Source organism: Bidens hawaiensis, unplaced genomic scaffold (assembly GCF_021521415.1).
Source record: "Bidens hawaiensis isolate Kalapana, Puna unplaced genomic scaffold, B.hawaiensis_p1.1 tig00049002_1, whole genome shotgun sequence".
NCBI lineage: Eukaryota > Viridiplantae > Streptophyta > Magnoliopsida > Asterales > Asteraceae > Bidens > Bidens hawaiensis.
This window is the reverse complement of record NW_027498765.1, coordinates 112,710-123,229: the sequence shown is the minus strand read 5'-3', so window position 1 is coordinate 123,229 and position 10,520 is coordinate 112,710. Positions and strand designations below refer to the sequence as shown.

General features: G+C 34.4%; 1 pseudogene; it reads right to left on the bottom strand.

The window, feature by feature from the left end:
• Nucleotides 1-207: 207 nt before the first annotated feature.
• On the bottom strand, nt 208-2,276 carry LOC143597760 (26S proteasome non-ATPase regulatory subunit 13 homolog B-like; annotated as a pseudogene).
• Between the last annotated feature and the right edge of the window lie 8,244 nt (nt 2,277-10,520).

Genomic DNA, 10,520 nt, shown 5'->3' with positions numbered 1-10,520 from the left:
TGCTGAATGATTTCTTAACCTGATCATCACATCCATCCATTAACCATCTTCCCACATCAACATCCTGCGAGTTCAACCCACAACCATTAAACCCTTTGTTCGAATTCAGTTATTCAAAAACTGATCACAACAAAAGAGAACTTGAACTCACAAGATGGCAGAAGATAAGACATGTAAGGGGTTGGGGGGTGGAGTGGGGTGGGGGGCTTAAGATGCACCTAAATCTGGCGTCTCTGCTTCAAGAAATACCAAAGCGGTGTGTACCTTCCCGACCCATTTGTCAACCTGATCACGCAAACATTTGATTTGGCTTATACTGAGAACTCTAGGTTGCACCCACGAAATGGAAATGGTTCCATCAACTTGATCAATTGTCCCCTCGATAAGATGCACCTGCAGCGACAACTTTCATCATAACTGTAAGAAAGTAATAATCCATCTACGAAGAACAGCTACGCTTTACGCTTACAGATAAACACTTCATGAGAAGGCTTCGATTTTGTCAACTGAAATTCTAGTCTGCTTTGCAATGGCACTCAATGGAATGGTTCTGCCTTCTGGTGGTCAACTGCAAGCCCAAAAAAAGTGTATTAAAAACAATTTGTGCAATCGAAAGGCATATGTATTAGCAAAGAAATTAGAAACCTGTAGATAACTTCCATCACACAGATGATGCGAAACTTTTCTGAAAGCATTATCTGATCATCCCCAAAATCATGGTTGGTGAAGAGAGTTCTAGCATAAATGTGTCGTACAACTAGATAACGATATAGATTTCCAGAGTTGAAAGCTTTAAGAAAACGGTAGAGCCACTCATTCTCCGTCCCTACCAGACCTTGTATCTGCACAAGTTCAAATGCAGAACATTATTAGTGTTCAAGTAATATATGTAATAATCCTCAACTTATTTATGATTTTTTTTAAAGGCGACTTTATATGACAGATTTAGGTTTGTTAACCTATTTCTTGGGGCTGGAGGCTTATCAAAGTTTTAATGCTGAAAATCAAACGTGTGAAAGGTACTTCTACTTCAAATGAGTATGAATTTTATACTTCTACTTCAAATGCCTCTTCTTCTGGTAGTACCTCTGTTAGCAGTCCACTTGCAAATCAAAACACTAGTGTTCAGTTACCTATGCCTCTGCCTGCATCTTTTCTGGTACTAATGATCTATCCTAGGCCTCTAACTCAATATCATCTCCACTAATGAATACAAAGTCTTTGAATAAAATATAGTAGGTTATAAAAAAATACTCACAATTGGATGCTGAAGTAGTTCTCTAAAGTTGTAACTGTTTTCTCCCATCAAAGCAGAATAACATAGACCATATGCAAGTTCCTAAAAATGCAACACATAAGAATCGAACCCTGATGATATTTTATTAGATAAAACAATAAGACCATACCCATTTGAGTGTATCTGACATAGACTCCAGTGAGGTGTGTGCTAAGAAAAGCAGACCATTCATGTACAGCTCAGAAAGCTGTCCATAGTATTTGTGGTATAGTAGTGAAGCCCAATAATACTTGGCATATACAGATGGGTCTATATCAGTCATGCTATCAAGTGTGCTCTTCCCATCTTCTAAAAGAGTTTTGCCTTCCTTGTGATCTCCTCTGGTTAAATTCAAGATGGCTATCTCCGTCTTAATATAGAGGATTGGCTCATCCATACGCTTCACTTTTGTAGCTTGTACCTTTTCAATAACTCCTTCAAGATAGGATATAGAAGCCTGGTTGTCTGGATAGTGGCGAGAGACTATAACAGCTTGAGAGGATTGATGTTAGTCTCAAAGGCAGTGATGAAATGATGATACAATCAAGGAAAAGATCTTAAATCATCATAGTGAATAAAACAAGTATCTAGTGCAGAACTAAAACGCCATTTATATGCAGACATTAACAATGCTACTTTTCTTTACGTTGATGAGTGACATGATAAGATAGATGTCTCTCACTATTGCAGCTTTATATATTTATTCATTATTAACAACATTTTAAAATGGTCAACTCGCAAATAAAAAAATAACGAATGCATGCAGGCAAGATGATCAACATCAGTATAATTAATTATATTTCCAAAATACCATCGAGATCAGAAGTTATAGCAATCAAACGAAGAAAACCCTAGACACCGAGTGTTTGATGAATTCGTCAAGCTTGAGAGTGAGTTGATGCCATAGCTTCTTTTTGTACAGCTCGGCAAGCACATTGCACCAATCCAGAAGTTCCGGATGAGCACCTCCAAGAGATTCCAGGTACTCAACACCACCCATCGCCAGGGAACCACAAATTTAATTAGGATCTATAATGGTGTATGAGGCCTTCTAAATTCTAATAACTTATTTTCACAACGCCAGGGTGGTTGGGGAACCAATGGGTGAAGCTTGGATTAAGTATGATATCAGGATTGTATTACAGCATTCACATCCCATTTTATATATTTTTCTTATAATTTAGCTAAAATACATCATTTCATAAATTTATTTATCATTTCTCAAAATTCTTTCACATTCTATTCCTTATTCATATCCATATATTAATTCTTTATTTTGTCTTATTATATAGTAAATGATGATTGGAAGATATGTGATATATTATATGGTATGGATAAAAAATGAGTCCCTATATTTAGGGATTTACTATAGTTGTCATATAACTCATCCATATAATAGAGAATGGATTGGAGAGGTGATTTTGATGGTTTTCTTAAAATTTACCCTAAATTATATGGGTTTTACAACTTTAGAGAATGGGTTGAGAATGCTCTTATAACCGTACCTAAATTCAGTAAATCTTGATACTTATACCTGTACCCGAATTATATGATACGAGTAAGGTACTAGCTTTAGTACCCCCCTTTGTTCTTGTTTTTTTTTAAATTACCACTAAACTAGGTAACGGTACGATACCGACAATCAATTATCTATAATACCAAAACCGTAATACCACAACCAAAACTTAAAATAAAACAAATCAACTATGATATAAAATTCATTCAAAATTAAGTAATGAATACCAAAACATGCAAAGTATCAAAAAAATTTATCAAAATTTTTAAAACAAAATTAATTTATACAAAGAAAAGTCAACATTCTTTTAATCTTCGTTAGTTATCTTTCCATTTTCCCTTTTCCTTTTATTTGTTTATTGCTTCCTCAATTTCTATAGAAAAACAAGATAGAAAGTTAATATATGTTATTTAATTATCTACACAATTACACATACATGAAATAAAAACATATCAATTAAACAATATATAAATATACATATATAGATTGAGAATGAACTTATTCAACTAATATATATTATGTTTTGAAAATCTCACTCGAAAGTTAAGTCATGAGTGTTGGAAACATAATAAAAGTCTCTACATATTCTAAACGAGTACCAATACCCGTAATACTCGTACTTGTACCCATACGTGTACACGAAAGTACCCGTACCTATAATCAGTAAATTTGGGTACCCATACCCGTACCCAATAGACACGTACGTGTACAGTGATGGGTAAAAGTACGGGTACTAAACAGGTACAGGTACGAACATTTTGGAAAAAATCTCATCCATAACTTGAATGATAATGTGGGCCCCCGAACTCAATAGGTATACAAAATAGGTATAGGGAAATCCCTAAAATGTCCATGTTTAATAAGTTTGGCTCCTAACTTATTTATTTTGGTGACATTTTTATGTTAAATGACAATTTGAGTGCTTAGGTGTCAGTAACTCATTTGTTTGTCACTCTCACAAAATAAACACTATGTGACTCAAACATTTCCCTACTCCATCTTGTACTTATTGTTTGGGAACTCCCATTTCATCTTCTTTCTTCTCTTCTACATTTTGTGTAACAAAGCCTTCACCTATTTCAATGGAGTGTATGAACTAATTTGAAGATTAAGGCTTTGTGCCTTTTGTAACAGAAATGGTTAAAAAGAGTTCGAGATGAGAGAGAAAATAAAGTGATGAAGGAGAACACAAAGTGTAACATGAGTAGGAAGACGGAGGAGATCGTCCGACTATATATAAAATCAATGGTGTCGGAGAGATGAGAGAGAATAGTAAAAGAAGAGAGAGATGGTAAAAGAACAAACGTCAGATAGAATACTACCACCTCCTCCGGCAACACAAGTTCAGAATATAAAAAAGCTTGGCTGACAGGGAGACTACGGGGACATCCCGTAATTTATAAAGTCGTCGACGACTGAGTTGTTTACTTTTCCGAGAGGCCGACTCTATGTGGTATACATGGCCATCAATGATTGGCTTTGGAAAAGCTCGGCTTTTGATAGGAAATAAAGTTGGGGCGACGGCGTTTTGAACAAAAATACTTGTTTTTTGTTAGTTTATCAACCCTCTCGCGATATTTCATATAGTATGATAGCCACAACAATGTTCAGTTGGTTGTAAATAGGAGTCAGTGTATTACATTTGCTTGTTTGTTTAATTTGAATAAACTAGTTTCATTCACCTTAGTCACTAAATAATTCATATTCCACACCTGAGCCCTGCCCACAACAAAACCCATTAATCCTATTCTTTATGCAACTGGTGGTTAATGTGTGGTAATATGCTCCCTTGTAAGCTTATTAATTTGTGTCTCATATTTGGTCTTGAAGACAGAATTATACTAGCACACTTTTTGTGGGTCCATACATTAACACCAAGAGACTACGGGGACATCCCGTAATTTATAAAGTCGTCGACGACTGAGTTGTTTACTTTTCCGAGAGGCCGACTCTATGTGGTATACATGGCCATCAATGATTGGCTTTGGAAAAGCTCGGCTTTTGATAGGAAATAAAGTTGGGGCGACGGCGTTTTGAACAAAAATACTTGTTTTTTTGTTAGTTTATCAACCCTCTCGCGATATTTCATATAGTATGATAGCCACAACAATGTTCAGTTGGTTGTAAATAGGAGTCAGTGTATTACATTTGCTTGTTTGTTTAATTTGAATAAACTAGTTTCATTCACCTTAATCACTAAATAATTCATATTCCACACAGTGTATTACATTTGCTTGTTTGTTTAATTTGAATAAACTAGTTTCATTCACCTTAGTCACCGAATAATTCATATTCCACACCTGAGCCCTGCCCACAACAAAACCCATTAATCCTATTGTGTCTCATATTTGGTCTTGAAGACATAATTATACTAGCACACTTTTTGTGGGTCCATACATTAACACCAAGAGAAATGATACACACATATATATATATAGGAAAGTTAACATACAAATTATCTTAGCGTGCTAATTATGAAAATCTAGTAGTGTAATTATACTACTTGAGCACGTGAATTTAATTTGTATTTGATGTAAACTATATATAATATACATAGGGAAATAATGTTGTTTGAAACCATTGATTAACTTGAGAACCATTGAAACCCATATGTGTGGTTATTATTGAACCACGTCACATTCACCACATTAACTTCATATTTCTATCTCTCTTAAAAAATCTAATGAGTTCTTTATACCCCATATACATATTCTCTCTCTATCTATCGTCAAAAACCCTCATCCTTACTCTCTATCCCATCTCTTTCGGTTAACATATGGTGTTTACAGATCATTGCAAGTGTATGGTTTTTAGATCTATGGTGATATCCGGCTTTGTTTGGTGGAATGGAATTTTTTCGAAGGTGGTTGTAACAACTCCGGAACCACCACTTCAAAAAACCCCGTCACCGAACATTACAACAAACCCCGACACCATGAGTTGAAGGTTTCCGGTCTTCTTCACCGGAAGCTTCGTTCTTTTATACTTATGTTTCCAGATCTAAACCATCGACGATTTACGTTTGTTACATGTGTCTTACTTTTCGATTTACGTTTGCTACATTTACTAGCGTTATTAAAAGAATTCACTAGTGTAATATGTAAATATGTAAAGTATGTAAAGTTATCAAAAGTATTCACTAGATTACATATGTAACGTATGTAACGATGTAAAGCATGTTTCTAAATGTCAAGCATGTAAAATATGTAAGCATATGAAATGTTTGTTTTTTTGCTTAATGTAAAAATAGATGTAAAAGAAACGTCCGAGTATATAAAGGTGGAGAGAGAAAATTGTTTACTTACCCCCAATGCTGCTTTTTGAAGCTATTTTATTCTTTCCTCATATAATATACTTTTAGAAGTCATTTCCTAATTTTTATTCAAAATGTGGTAAAACCATGTGGGCCCATCAACTTTGAATTGATCTCAACCAAAGGTTATAAAAATGGATGGTTAGAAACTGGGTGTTAAGGATTCACTACTTACTAATGGGTTTCACGCTAACCCTTATATATATACATACCCTCCTTTAAATCCATGAATTGGATACCATAAGTAACAGAGAGTAAACACGGACATAAGATTATATTTTGCAAAGTAAAAACCGTCAATAGATTTAATTATTTTACAAAAGTATAAACCGTCAAGATAGTTTGTAAGGAATAAAATACGTCCTAACAACAAATTAAACATACGAACAGAGTTTCCTTACATAATAACTGTCAGTTTATAATTTTAACTTAGCCAGTAAATTACTTTAACCTTTACTTAATTATTACCTAAGTAATATTAGAACCATTTCTTAAAGGGGTGTTTTATGCCATGATTCAATACTGTATGGGCTTAGCCCATCATGATATTTATCAACTTAGGATAGAATATAATGAAATAGGAAGTTCTTACTTGCACAAGAACGATAAGAATTAAAGACACACCAGTGAGACTCCAAAGCTTGAAGTTTTTATTAATAAGATGAATATTTTACAAGATTGCAGAAAGAAAGGAGGTGCTAAGAAATAGCCTATCTCCAACGAGAAACTAAACCCCCTTTTAAATGGAAAGCACACCGGAAAGAAACAAAATACATGAAAATAAATTAGAAAATAAAAAATTATATAAAACTAGAGATTCCTCATGGGAGAAGCATGGCCATTTAAAATGACATCCAAGGTCTGCCTTATGGGGCTTTGTCAGATATTCTATTATGAAGATGAATTATTAACTTTTGCAGAGATTCCCACTATGAGTAGGGAAAGTGTTTTGTCACTTTTAAGCCTTTTCTTTTCCCTTGTATGGTTTGCTTTGGTAAGATTCCCCTGATTGATCTATGAATTCTTCTTGGAGTTTTTCTAAATATTTATCCAAGTCTGCATCTAGGCATGTGATGTACTCTGTATCTTGGGATTCTTCTGGTAAACATGAGAATTCATTATAATCTCATTGACTATTAGACGAAATAGACATAGCCTTTGAGGAACTTGCTGCAGAAAAATGTTTCTTTAGTTCCTTCTTCATTTCTTTCATATAGGATTTAATAATCTCGGACATTGAAACTTCTTGCATGCCTTCTATAAGCCTTTTCGAAATTTGTTCGAATGGACTATTGAGCTCTTTTTGTTGCTTCATTGTTAGCTGGGTTTTATTATATTCTATTCTTGAAGTGATTGCATTCACCGTGTCATGGCCTTCAATTTGTTTGGTGGACACATTTATCCGGATCATTTTTGTCCAAAATTTTGTATAACAGGCTCTTTTGAGACAAGGGAAATTATCCCTTAGGGTATACCCTGTGGTTGGTTTCCATTTCCAAATCCATGAAATAGAAAATTATATGAAAAAATACATTGAGTCTATTCCCTCAAACCAAAAATTATTATTTTTTGCTTCTATAAGATTGGGAGACACTTTAACCCATTCTAGATATAATTCTTTAAATGGTTTGGGAAGAATTTGAAATGTTGGTCCATATAAAATGAACCATTTTTTAAACCAACAAGGTATACCTTGTTTAAAGATATTATCACTAATCTTTATGAACCATTAATGTTTTCTTTTTGGATTTTCATAAATAAGCATTTTTCAAATCCTTGGATATAATCCGAGTAATTATATTTATAAACTTGCCTGCCACCTGTCTCGGGATATATGAATTCCCTTTCCTTTAAGGTGCTTAATCCCTATTTTTGTGGCGATATAATTGCTTTTATAAAAATTTTACTAAAATTATACATATTTTTATCTCTTTCTCCTGGGTAAAAATGTCTTATTTCTGCTGTTTCCGTAAGCTGCAAAATATTTCATAGTATTGCCGTGTTTTATAAGATGCTTCATATGAAGCCGACTCAATAATAATCCATGGATCATCGAAGAATTCAATATCCTCTTGATTTAAAAGAATTATTTTCTTTTGTCTCTCGGTTATGAACCAAGAATCTTCTTCATCGTTGTCTTGAGCTACATAGAAATAAGTAGGAGCTTTTGAAGCTTCTTCTCCTTTTTGGGCCTTTATCATGGCCATGACCTTTTCATATAATGGGTCATTTGGATCAATCTGAATTTCAGTATCATTTGTGTTGTTATGAACGACACTTGAGCTAGAAGCAATATCTTAAGCTATAAGCCTTCTTGTACCCATTTGAGCTAGGACTATATCCTGCCTACTACTAATACTTCTATCTCATCCTCTATTAGGAGAGCCTCTTTCTTTTCCTCGAGGAATCATTCCTGAAAACATAAAATTAGACAGAATTACAGAAATTGTTCTTTATGTTTGTATCAAATTTCAGTGGTTATCCTTTATCTTTAAAAGTAACATAATTTGTACTTTACGTTTCCAAATGTTACACCGTTTGTCCTTTTGACCTAACCCGGTTAGTTTTTCTCGTTAAATCTGGTCATGTGCATTGCACATGAGGGTAAATTGGTCATTTTACTTGTTTAATTGAAATTACATTATTAAATAACAAAAAGACTTAATTGAAATATATATCACCATCTCTCTCTCCCTCTCTCTCCATCCACCCACCAACACCAACTGCCACCTCCGCCAACCACCATCTTCACAAGCACCACTGCCATCTCCTCCCCTCTTTCACCATGGCCACCACCGGACCTACCCCCAACAAACCCAAGTTGCCAGATTCGTTCAGGTGACTGGTTTCAAGTCATGGAAGCAACCTCCAAGTTGCCATTGCCAGATTCGTTTCTTGAGTTTATCAAATAGAATGGAATCGATTATTTAATTTACATCGCTGTTGATTTTCTCCGCCGTTATGTTTGGTATCTTCAATTTGTCAATTTACACCACCGCCTGAAACACGTATTCGCCGGAGATTCCGCCACTATGGTTTCAATTTCATACCATATTTCACTAATTAGAACTGCGGCGAGATCTTCTCCAAGTCTGAAGGTATTTTTGTGTGTGTTGAATTTCAAGATTGCACAAGAATATAACATTTTAGACTTTGGGATTTCAAGCAAACAAAAGTTTGTTAGAGATTAGAAGCATTGGTTCAAGTGCTTTCTATAAACCCCCCAAATCATCTTCTTTTTTATTTAATAGTTGCATTTACTGGAAATCCCATTTATTCATAAATCGGCTGTTATTTGGCCATCACAAACCACGTCTTCAATTAAGTTATACATGAATTGTGCTTCTCCTTTTTCAATTTTTACAATGAATTAGTGAGTTGAAACGTTAGGGTTTTTAAATCAATTGACCTGTTAATTTAAGCGTTACTTGTTTGATTTCAATGGCAGCCGGCACGTCACCGAACCTTGACTTTAATTTGGGACTAGTTGAGACTGTAGATGACTCATTGGGCCTCGGACCTAGGGCTTTGCAAATCGGCAACACGAGTGGCATTTGAAGCTAATTCCGGTGGCGGTTGTGGTGTAAGAGTATAGGAGATGGCGGTGGTTGTGGATATAGTGGTTGTCGGAGGTGGCAATTGGTGTTGGTGGGGTAGCCGGGTGGGTGGATGAAGAAAGAGATATGTTTACTTATTAAAATGTTTTTTTAATGTGAAATGACTCATTTGCCCTCATATGTCTTGCAAATGGCAAAACTTAACGAGAAAAACTAACTGAGTTAGGGCTAAAGGACAACCGGTGTAACATTTTGAAACATAAAGGACAAGAGATGCTAATTTTAAAGATAAAGGACAACCACTGAAATTGAGTGTAAAAATAAAGGACAATATATGTAATTCTGTCCATAAAATTATGCCAAAGAGATTATTTTCTCTTTTTCTTTTAGGATTTTTATCCTTTATATAGAATCATGTATTATTTTATAATAAAGTCTTATGGACTTTATTTTATTATATGGATGAATGGTGAAATCATCTCGTATATTAGAGATTCTTTGCATTTGGTCTCTTATAATTAGACTATGCAGTTTATATCCCGTGATATATTATGGAATGAGATTTTTAAAGGACCTTTGATTTTGATTTTTCTTCTCATTTATGTATTCCCTGGAAAGAAAATCAGGAAGACTATGATCAATTCCTTTCTTCTATAGAATTTTAAAGTCAAATGGGGCTAGCTGTGATTGCCATCTGGCAAACATTTGTTTAGAAACATCATGTTTAAAATCCTTTTTAAACATGAATCTAGCTGCTTGACAGCCAATTTTTATTATAAACTTTTGGTTATATAAGTCATCTTGAAATTTCAAAACACATTTTAAAATTGCCAAAATTTCTTTAGCTATAGTAGCATA